This window comes from Limulus polyphemus, unplaced genomic scaffold (genome assembly GCF_000517525.1).
Source record: "Limulus polyphemus unplaced genomic scaffold, Limulus_polyphemus-2.1.2 Scaffold99, whole genome shotgun sequence".
NCBI lineage: Eukaryota > Metazoa > Arthropoda > Merostomata > Xiphosura > Limulidae > Limulus > Limulus polyphemus.
In genome coordinates, this window is record NW_013665709.1 from 937,620 (window position 1) to 949,292 (window position 11,673).

Genomic DNA, 11,673 nt, shown 5'->3' on the forward strand with positions numbered 1-11,673 from the left:
AAAAAACAAAGTTCGTAAAAATCTCATTGCTCTAGAAATTAAAGGACTACTGGTAATTAACTGTGATGCATCATTAAAATGCACAGTTCCTGTTTTGCAGAAGTGAATCTTTAAATCGTGGGCTTGTGTAAAGACCGACAGAGTAAAAATAAAGAAGGAAATTGCCGCTGACGAAAAACAGAAGACCTCTTAAAGTCCGAACGACTTGTCCGAAGTCCAAGGACTGCTGCCCTCTAGAGGCAGATACTTAAAGCTACGTGCATCAAATAATATTATAGGTTTTGAGAAAGAGGAAACGAAATAATGAAAATAGCGTAACTCACTAAAAGTTTGCTACGAATAAATTTATGCTTAAGTAACTACTGAAAGCTAAGGATATTTTCGTCTTATTACAGCATATAATAACTGCACTCTGCTGCGAGGTTGAAATCCCCCCCTCCCATGATTCAATGAAGCCCCAATGTACCTATCAAGCCCCTCCATTATCCTCAATTAATTTTATAGCTACGTCAAGGAGATGGATCCATACTCGAAAACAAACTGCGCTAGAACCCACACCAGGAACCCCAAATTGATGCCACATTTGGATTTAGCGACCCTGAAAACATACTCTTAGGCCCTCCATCATGCCTGAGTGACTTTCCAGGCATGCTTAAGCCCCTTTAGTATCACTCTAGTAGAGGGGTGCTCCATATTAGATAAGGACATCACCGGGCCACAGCGACTTCGCCTGCCAAGTATGGTCCTCCTAACTCTAAAACTGTGGGAGGAGTACGCAGATAAACAAACAAATTCACAACACACGAAATGAATTAATATAGGATTATTTGGCAGTTTGGGATATCCAGATCGTCATCCAATAATTAATAATTTGGTCTATGTCATCTAGGTGTTACTAATTTTATCATCATAGCTTCTAGTTATTAGATACTAGATTCTCTTTGTTGTTTATTTGTAAAGTCGTTCTCGTCAAATATATATTTATAACTGGGTCTTCATCATAAATATCTCTGTAACTAAGTTTTTAATATCCAGTTACTAGTAGCTTTCTCTCATTCATCCAGGTATTAGTAACTAGTGCGTCTCCGCCCACTTATTCCAGTGGGATTTCTTTACCCAGTTATTAGTAATTGTGAATCGATTCAGTTTGTAAAATATTTATCAAGGATTGCAATATATCATTGTTATAGTTCAGGCATAACTATACAAAACATTCTGAATAGTAGTTTTTGTAGTTGTTTTTGCTTACGTTAAATGATATACATAGGAATGATTTCTAATCACTTAGGCAATCGTGCTCAAACCATTTCTACCGTGCAGTATCCGTACAGAAATGACTTCAAGTAATTTAGTGAGATGTGTCTAAACCATTACTTTCGTACCCAAAATAATCGCTAATTCGTGATATAGAACGAATCACTTAGAGTCCCTAACACTACCGTGAAACAATGACTTCAAAACACTTATTTCAAATCACTAAGACTTGTTTAACCATCACTTCCGTACAGAAATGATTTCAAGTCATTTAGTGAGATGTGTCTAAACCAATACTTTCGTACCCAAAATAATCGCTAATTCGTGATATAGAACGAATCACATAGAGTCCCTAACACTACCGTAAAACAATGACTTCAAGTAATTTAGTGAGATGTGTCTAAACCAATACTTTCGTACCCAAAATAATCGCTAATTCATGATATAGAACGAATCACTTAGAGTCCCTAACACTACCGTAAAACAATGACTTCAAAACACCTATTTCAAATCACTAAGACTTGTTTAACCATCACTTCCGTGCAGGAATGACTTCAAAATGCTTATTTATACATCATTATCACCACTTAGGACTTGCTGGAAGTCATTTAGACAGGTGTGTTTAAACCATCACTACCGTACAGGAATGGCTTCAAAATGCTTATTTATTATCAGTTAGGACTTGCTGGAAGTCACTTAGACAGATGCTAAAGTTTCACCCATCACTACCGTACATAAATGGCATCTAACCAGACAAATCCGCTGTATTTGTCATCTGAAAACAAACAAAAATTATCACCTACATGTACTATAAATTGTCGCGTATTTCTGTTTACAACTGTAAACTAGATGCCTTCAAAAGCCCTGGACCATGATGACTAAACTCTTCTACTATGAAGGTTGCTACATCAGCTTATAATGTGTTTGTTGTTGTTTTTCTATTTATAATATCTCATGTTTGTCATGATTTCAGGTCTTCAGGTTTACACTGCAGTCTGATTTATTAATACATTTCGTAAATAAGGTTATATGTCAAACCATTTTTTTCGAAAACTGAAGAATACCATGTTAATTTAACGTACCCGATGAGACAGGGGCAAATATAAGGACCCACTACGTTAAAATCCGAGGCTCTATTCCCTGTGGTAAACAAAGCAGATAGCCTAATGTGGCTTTGCTCTAAAAGAAACGAACAAACTTGGTTTAAAATCAAAAATTCTGGTCTTACCTTACTCCTGAAACACCTTTTTCGTCAATTCACAAAATGTTATCAGAAGAAGAAAAAAAGGTTTTGAAGGAGTAAAAAAAGACCAACTGTTTGTGGTTTATCTATTTGCTTCTTTCTTTAAGTCCGTGAAACCTGAGAGACTTCTGACGGTCATACTCCATGAACACCTGAATCCCACGTGCACACAAGTGCCACAAACCACTTTTTTTCTCTACACTATCTATTTTCTTGAGCTTGTTCAAGTTTGGATACAGTCGTGTTTCTGTGTATAGATTTAAATACGCTAAAGAAACGTGTTTTTACAAATCACACAACAGAGGCCATAATTTGTCTCAAGATAAGATCTACAGCTCCACATCTGCTTTGAATTTATCCAATTACGTCATTACGATATATCATAAAATAATGATAGGTTTGTGATTACTTGGCACGTGTTTATCGTTTAGACATGAAAGCACGTTTTAACTGGAATTCATGGTGAACAATAAACAAAAAATAATGTTACACACATCCGGTATTTACTTTAGCTGTCTAGCAGATATTGATATAAAGCTCTGAGCTCACATAAAATGTTTTAAAACAGATTTCCTTTAAGTAATAGAATAAACAACAAACTGAATGTCAGAATGTATCTTTATCGAAGCTTTTTAGACGTTGGATATATATCAGTTTCACGTATCTTGTAGAGGAAAGTATGCTTCTACACTAAACTATGAACTAACTTATATACATTGTTCACTATATAGAGTATTGATACAATAACTCTTCTTGTTAATAATGACAGCTTAATGACATTGTTGGTGAGACAGTCAATAGTGTTATGAAAGTGGTATGTGTCGTGCATTAAGCAACAGTGGAGTAAAGAATAATATGAATTTAATGTACTCGTCCTTTAATATTCAGGTAGCTTTCCCGTTACTACAGATATAATAAATGATACTGAAATAGTGGAATGTAGCCAGTCACTTAGTAATGATACAATAAATAATATTGTAATGGTGTTATCATCCATTTAGTAGTGCTATAATATATGTTGTAATAGTGTAGGCGTCCAATTAAATAATGATGCAACAAATGATATTGTAATAGTGTTATCGTCCAGTTATTAATGATACAATAAATAATATTGTGATAGTGTTATCGTCCAGTTAGTAGTGCTACAATAAATATTGTAATAGTCTAGGCGTCCAATTAAGTAATGATACAGTAAATGATATTGTAATTGTGTACTCGTCCAATTAAGTAATGATACAATAACAAATATTGTAATAGTGAAGACGTCTAGTTATTAATGATACATTAAATGATATTGTAATAGTGTTATCATCTAGTTAGCAGTGATACAATAAATATTGTAATAGTGTAGTCGTCAGGTTAATTAATGATACTATAAATAATATGACAATAGTGAAGCCGTCAGATTAATTAATAATACAATAAATGATACTGTAATAGTGTAGTCGGCCCGGCATGGCCAGGTGGTTAGGGCGCTCGATTCACAATCTGCGGGTCGCGGGTTCGAATCCTCATCACATCAAACATGCTTGCCCTTTCAGCCGTGGGGGCGTTATAATGCGAAAATCAATCCCACTATTCGTTGGTAAAAGAGTAGCCCAAGAGTTGGCGGTGGTTGGTGATGACTAGCTGCCTTCCCTCTAGTCTTACACTGCTAAATTAGGGATGGCTAGCGCAGAAATTCGAAACAAACAAACAATAGCGTGGTCGTCAACTTAATAAAGATGCAATAAAATAACATGGTGGTAACAGAATAAAGTCGTGTTGTGATAACATAGGTGTTTTGGTGATCAAAGTTAACTATACTGTTTACAGTATCTTATGACTATCGGAGGATCAATGTTTTTGATAAAAGAAGATACTTATTAACGTAGTACAACTAAACCATTATCTTATGACTATCGGATGATCAATATTTTTGATAAAAGAAGATACTTATTAACGTAGTACAACTAAACCATTATCTTATGACTATCGAAAGATCAATATTTTTGATAAAAGAAGATACTTATTAACGTAGTACAACTAAACCATTATCTTATGACTATCGGAGGATCAATATTTTTGATAAAAGAAGATACTTATTAACGTAGTACAACTAAACCATTATCTTATGACTATCGGAGGATCAATATTTTTGATAAAAGAAGATACTTATTAACGTAGTACAACTAAACAATTGCTATGAAAATTATTTCTTTTGGCCTATGAACTTAAAAATTAAAAATGTGTGTTGAAAATTATTTCAAGTTAACTATGAATTTAAAATAAAATAAACTCGTGGTTTAAAATGAAGCTATTTAATAGGAATTACTAATCGTGCGCTGCAGAGGCGTCGCTAGGCACTGGCACACGGGGTCCGTGCCCCAATTCTATTTGACAGTGCCCCGAATCCTCAGTTGATGTCTTAAAAACTCACAATAGAAAACCATGATCGATATCATACTGAAGGGCCCAAGCCCCGAATCTTTTAAATACCTAGCGACATCTCTGGTGCACGGCTTTAGAAGTTATTCAATATGAATTACGAAATGCGCACGGCTTTAGAAGTTAATTAATGCGAATTACTAAACCAGCATGAATTTAGAAGTAATTTCATCTGGGCTTCATATATCCAAGTTATTCATCCTGAAGTATTACCCTTGTAAGATTAAACACCTGTCACAGTTATCAAACATTAACATGGTAAAACGGTAGAGACTTAACAAAATGCTAACTATATAGAAAAGTTCTTGATATAGCCACAAATTAAAAGTTTTATTTCAGAAGATAAATAACATTGTATAGATTGAAAACTTGTTTAATACGAAATTTTAAAAGAACTTCTGACACGAGTTTGTAATAAAGTATGTTACGTATTGTTAAAATAGTCCGAAGCCGATATTTTAGTTAATTTACGTTATTTGTCAACAAGATTGACACACACCGTCTTCATTTTTCGCACAAATACGTTTTAATATATATATATATATACACAACAGTACAATTTACAACAACAATTATTACGAATAGTTACCACAAAACAAAAATGTCATTAACTTACAAACAACAAAAAAATCTTCTTCCTAGTTCAGAGTCTCCTTGATATCCAGCGAGTTAACTTGAAGTCGATGTACGTACAATTGCCGAGAAGCTAGTTAGCTTCGTCAGACACTGAATTTTTGGACCGTTGAAGTAAGATAATATTTTCATAAAACCACTAATGTCCGAGGAGAATTCAGTAATACTTTCGGAAAGATATTAATGTCCGATGAGAATCTACTGACGTTCGAAATTTATAACTGTTCCTGGTCAAATGTCGTATATTTTCCGGCTGATAAAGGCTAGCAAAATCACGGTTTATAGCGTACACGGTTGAAACAGGTTCCTAGCACAACTTATATGCTCTCTTCTTTGGCCTTGGTCTTTTTTATATGTGCGGGAAATGTTTTTCTCGAAAGATCGAACAACGACACTGAACTATATTTAACCTGTTACGGAAGTGTCGATTCTTGCGTTCACAAATATTCCACAATCTTGGAGAATTGGCGGGAGTTTCGCCATACGTAACTAACACTGTAAGCTAGACACGTTTTTACATATAAACTAAATCCCAACAAAGGTTGTCATTAAAATAAATATATATCAAATTTGTTACACGCAATACATATCTGACACTATAAGTTACGCATATTTTTAAACACAAATTTTATCTAAACAACGTTCATATTAAAATAAATACATAACAATAAATTCATTACAAGTAAAATAATTGTCAATTGTACAAGAAATCTGTGACACGTTTCTTATACAGAGGGCTAATGGCACTTTATAGAAACAATTATGATAATATTATGGCGTGTCGCCACAGGGACGAGCCGTGATGCCACGATCACATGTTTAGAATCTATATGCTTGGTTCATGGCGAATTCCCGATCATTCAGCAATGCAATGTAAGATAGACTTATTATTGAGGAAATATGTTACAGTCTTCACCGCTAAAAGACATTTCAACTTGAACGGCAACTTATGTGATACACGGTTGGATCAGAAGCCCAAAGGTTATAAGGCACTCATATTCGCAATTTTTAAGTTACGACCAGAAGAAGGCCATTTAGTCAGCAGCATCTGCCGTCTATATGACTATTCTTAACAAAATAACGGGATTAACTATTATTTCTATGATGCGCTCACATTTGAGGTTCAGCGACATGTCACGGGCTCGAAACTTTGACCTTTTGATCCGTAGCCTGGTATGCCAAAAACTAGGGTACACCCGGCACAGAAAAAGTGAATTTATTTGACGAAGTAGAGCCAAAGGAAACAAAATTTGAAAAAAGGGAGATTTTTGTTGTTGTTTTTTTTTGAAGCGGAAAGGTTCCCACGGTAGAAGATTAAAGACAGTGACATCTCAAACCATTCCAGAACAACACCCTCATTCGCAAACTAAAAACTTTTTTGAAGAGAGCATTCAAAACGCCATTGCATTGTTGCTTGACATATCTCCTGTTACTATGAAGTACACAGTAAATACTCCAAGAGTTCACAAACTTCCACACTTTAAACTCAGTAGCTGTTTTCTTAACAAAGATGGCTGCCAAATTGAAATGGACTTTTGGTTTTTGATTTACTTAAATGTTTCTTGAAAAGCAAACGCCCACATATAGTGGAAGTTTATGAAACGTTTCTCAAGATCTGAGGAATTAAACTGGCTTCACCTCTCTTCAGACTATTGTTTATTTGTTTTGAATTTCGCGCAAAGTTACACGAGGGCTATCTGCGCTAGCCGTCCCTAATTTAACAGTCATCACCATCCACCGCTAACTCTTGGGCTACTCTTTTACCAACGAATAGTGGAATTGATCGTCACATTATAACGACCCACGGCTGAAAGGGCGAGCATGTTTGGTGGGACGGGAATTCGAACCCGCAACCCTCAGATTACAAGTCAAGCGCCCTAACCACCAGGACATGCTAGGCCTTCTCTTCACAGTAGCTTGTTACAATAGAAGTTGCTTTGTTCACTGATAGTGTGTAGTTATTAACTTTGGATGAAGTGTTTCCCAGGGCAGCACGAGATTTGGACCATCGTTCTTACAAAGTACGACTGACCCTCAATATAACTATAATTTTTACAATAAAGTAATTCTTATTTCCTTAATCTATATATAAACAATGTTCACTCATAAAGCGCAAGACAACTCACGCTGTTATTTATACACCGAGAGTAATAGGTTAGTTTACTATCTGACTTTGAAATAGGCTTGTTTTCCCTATAAGAAAAAACAAAAAACCTTATTATATTAGCTAATCAAGTGTAATACATTTAAATTTGCTTCAGAATTATTTGAAATTAACCAAGTTAGCTTTATTTTTTGCTACCATTATGTCATTAGCACATCATTATAGGTGCTAATGATTTTTAGGTATGATGCAACATAAATGAGCGATTATTTCACAGGAGATGCGATACCATCGCTGTCCATGAAGGAATTACATCACAGGAAGTGGATTACTTCCTTTCTTTCTGGGAATGGCGAAGATAAATTGCTAATAGATTTCACTACTGTTGATCAGAAGAAGAAGAAAAAAGGAATAAGTGTCTTCTGAATGGTTGACTGAAGGCAAAACGAATTATCATCAGATGGCGCTATTGAAGAAGAGCTTAGATCAGAATAGACTGCTGTACTGAATGTGAACATTTATTTCAATGTTTGTAATTTCTGTGCTTGTTGTTTATTCCGTTTTGTTTTAACTTTATTCTTAAATTCAATACAGTGTATATCTGTTTGATCTTGGTGTAACGTCCTTTATTTACCACTAACTACTTATATTCAACCACTATATGAGGCCTACTTTATCTATTTGCTCCGCTCTTCGAAGCAGCACTGATGAGCCGTGAATTCGGCGAAACTAGTCTGTTGCAACGAGTTTAGCGAATCAAAGAATATATTAAGTCTCTACCTTATCTTTTCACAAAGAAAAGTTCACAAATAAAAAAAACAAAACATATTTCTTATTCCGTTACTTCTGTTTGAAAATTAAACGTGTTTTAGTATGCCTTCTTGTATTCAAGTTTACGATGAATAAACCATGGAATTGAGTAAATAATTATTTAGTGTTTGTTAGCAATTTCTATTCTGTTTGTTTCTATAGCCAAGGAAGACTTTTTAATATAACTAGTCTATTACTCACATGTTATTCGAACTTTTTTTGACATTCCCATGTTTAAACTTTTATTTTCTGTGAGGCAGTTTGATGTTCAATCACTCATTTATGTTTATCAGTGAAATGAGATGTGCCAGGTAGATAAAACTAGTAAACGAAACCAGAATCTATAATCTATTCTGTAAAAAAGAAAGAAAAGAAAAATCTTCAAAATTTCTTTATCAACAAATAAATTTGGACAAAGCCTTCTTATAAAGCGGAATTTCATCACCTGGGATTTTATGTTGCCTGATGATGATGTTATATTTGCGCAATATGGTTATTTATATTCTTGGCAGTCTCTTTCGAGTAAAGTAACTAAATCAGTATTCAGACTAATCCTGGAAAGTGGACTAGATATACTAATATTATGTTCGATGAGTGACTATCCCATCAAAAACTGATAGTAATATTATGTACGATGAGTGACTATCGCCATCCAAAAACTGATAGTAATATTATGTACGATGAGTGACTATCGCCATCCAAAACTGATAGTAAGGGGTCATTACAATGCCCACAGACCGTGAGTATGTAGTTGAACTTGGGACGTTAAGGGTTTGAGTACTTGGGTCCCTTTCACCTGCAGTTTGGTGTATAACTGGGGAGACGGTGTACCCCAACACTCTTTGGATGTTATCACTATAGTTATTTTACTCTAACATTTTAACTTTTGCAGTTTCGCCATCTAGTGAAACTTTACTTTTGTCTTTTTAAAGCATGAACTGTTATATGGGTATACATGTATTGTTAAAGCATGAACTGTTATATGGGTATACATGTATTGTTAAAGCATGAACTGTTATATGGGTATACATGTATTGTTAAAGCATGAACTGTTATATGGGTATACATGTATTGTTAAAGAAGCTAATATACCTAATATCACCCTTTAATTTTTCCAATTTTAAGCATCTTCCATGATAATTACATATATATTTGTGTGTGTACATCATATATATATATGTGTGAAAAAATTCCAAGAACATTTGCTTCTTCTTTTTGTTGTTGTTGTTGTTTTTACATCAGTGATATATAATTTCACGATATGTCTTCTCGGCATAGCAACTATCCTTCAGCCTTGAAGCACTAAACTTGCATTGGATCTTTTGTTAGAGGTGAGCCGCGTCAGTCACTTACAATCTAGCTTCTGTGAGTTAAGTACAGCATATAGTAACAAATACAAGAACAGGTTATTTAATATTTACATGTATTTTGTATTTGAACGATACTAACTACAGCTATTTGGTACTAAAGAGGGTTAGTGAAATGTTGGAAGATAATCTGGGTGATATCAGATAACAACAAACTATTTTGATAGTTAATATTCTTATAATTATTTGCTAAAGCAGTAATTTATTAACATTAGCGGACCAAGAAAAGAAAAAAACTTTAGCTAACTCAGCTAGTCCCAGTTTGCTTACCTTGTATTTCTGAACTAAATTGTAATTTTAAAAATCTTAAAGGTGGATGGATCGGTTTTCACATGTGGTACTCTAGAGAGTTGTTTTATAAAGTGCTAACTATATTTGTTTTCCATTTGCACTTATGGTTCTCAGGTGCAATAACTTTCCTTCAGAGTAATCGAGTAGATTCTGTAGATTTCGCAGCATAAAGGAACAACATAATTTTTTTTTGCGGGAGTAAATATGAATTATCTCACTTTGAGTGAGTTGTGAAAGAAATAGACTGGACACAGTGTGTAACAATGTGAAACAATATTTATTTATTGCCCAAAACAATCAAAGGATGGTGTCTTTACTGGAGGTTTAAGAGCTCTTAATTGGGGAGTAGATCTCTCTAAAATCTACGTGAAGAACTGTTCTAGACTGAGAAAATATGGCATTGTATATACAAGACAATAAGTTATTTTTTCCCAAAACGCATGTATTACCTACATCATTGTTAGTTATTCCTTTGAAAAATAAGGGACGCTATATATCCTCAAGGTATCAACTGACCCGCCAGTGGAAAAAGATCGCTGTCTACTCCTACGTAGTACTCAACTGTACAGAATTATTTCCTACGAGAAGGTACACGTAAATGACCTGGTTCAGTAGGTAACTAGAGCGAAAGGAACTTAGCTAATTCATTGAACAACGTTATATGTTAAAACTGCGTACATAAAACATGTTGATGAGTCTTAAGTTAAACAAAGGAGTAGAAAACCCGTAGTATTCCTGCATATCTGTACTTAAAAGAAGATTACCTTTACTTCCATAATTAATCGAAGACAACACATGAGTGTGTATTAGGGACCGTTGTGGGTTTAAACACCTGACTCTCACCCCACTACTGTACATATTTTGTAAGTCTACTTGCTATTAACTGGTATTTGATAAAATGAGATATCCCCAACACTTTTTGGTGCTATGACTATTAGTGTCTAAATTTAAAGTTATACCGTTTGATGTTTACTGCATTTGGTATAACTTTTATTATTATGCTTGCATTTCTAGCTCGTTGTTTATTGTATTTATATGTTTGCGTGTTTATGTATATGTTAATGCACTGTTTTTGAGGTTGTTTTTTTGAAGAAGTAAACAGTTGTATCTGCTGACAAATTACTTCATACATGCGCGTGTGATGCTCTATGTATTGTATAAAAGGCCAACTATACAAATTTTAAATACTACGATTATGTTGCTCTGTGTATTCATTGCGATTAATTACAGGCAAAGTCTTTGTAATTATTAACTTTCTATCCTTAAGAATTGTTAATCAAAGTATATCAGGCTTGATACTGAATAAACAGAGGATGGAAGGATTTAAGATAAAAGTGTTTTGCCCTACGTACCGTGTTCAACACTAAATAATATTATTGTACTTGTTTGTATCGCTTTTGCTTCAATTACAATCTTGGCCAAAATGTTTACATGCTGATCCATATTGATGTTATTGTTTACATGCACGGAGTAGTTGTTGAGTAAACGCCTGAGTACTAAGAGAGAAGGTAGCGTATGATCGGACAAACATGTACGAGTTGTTA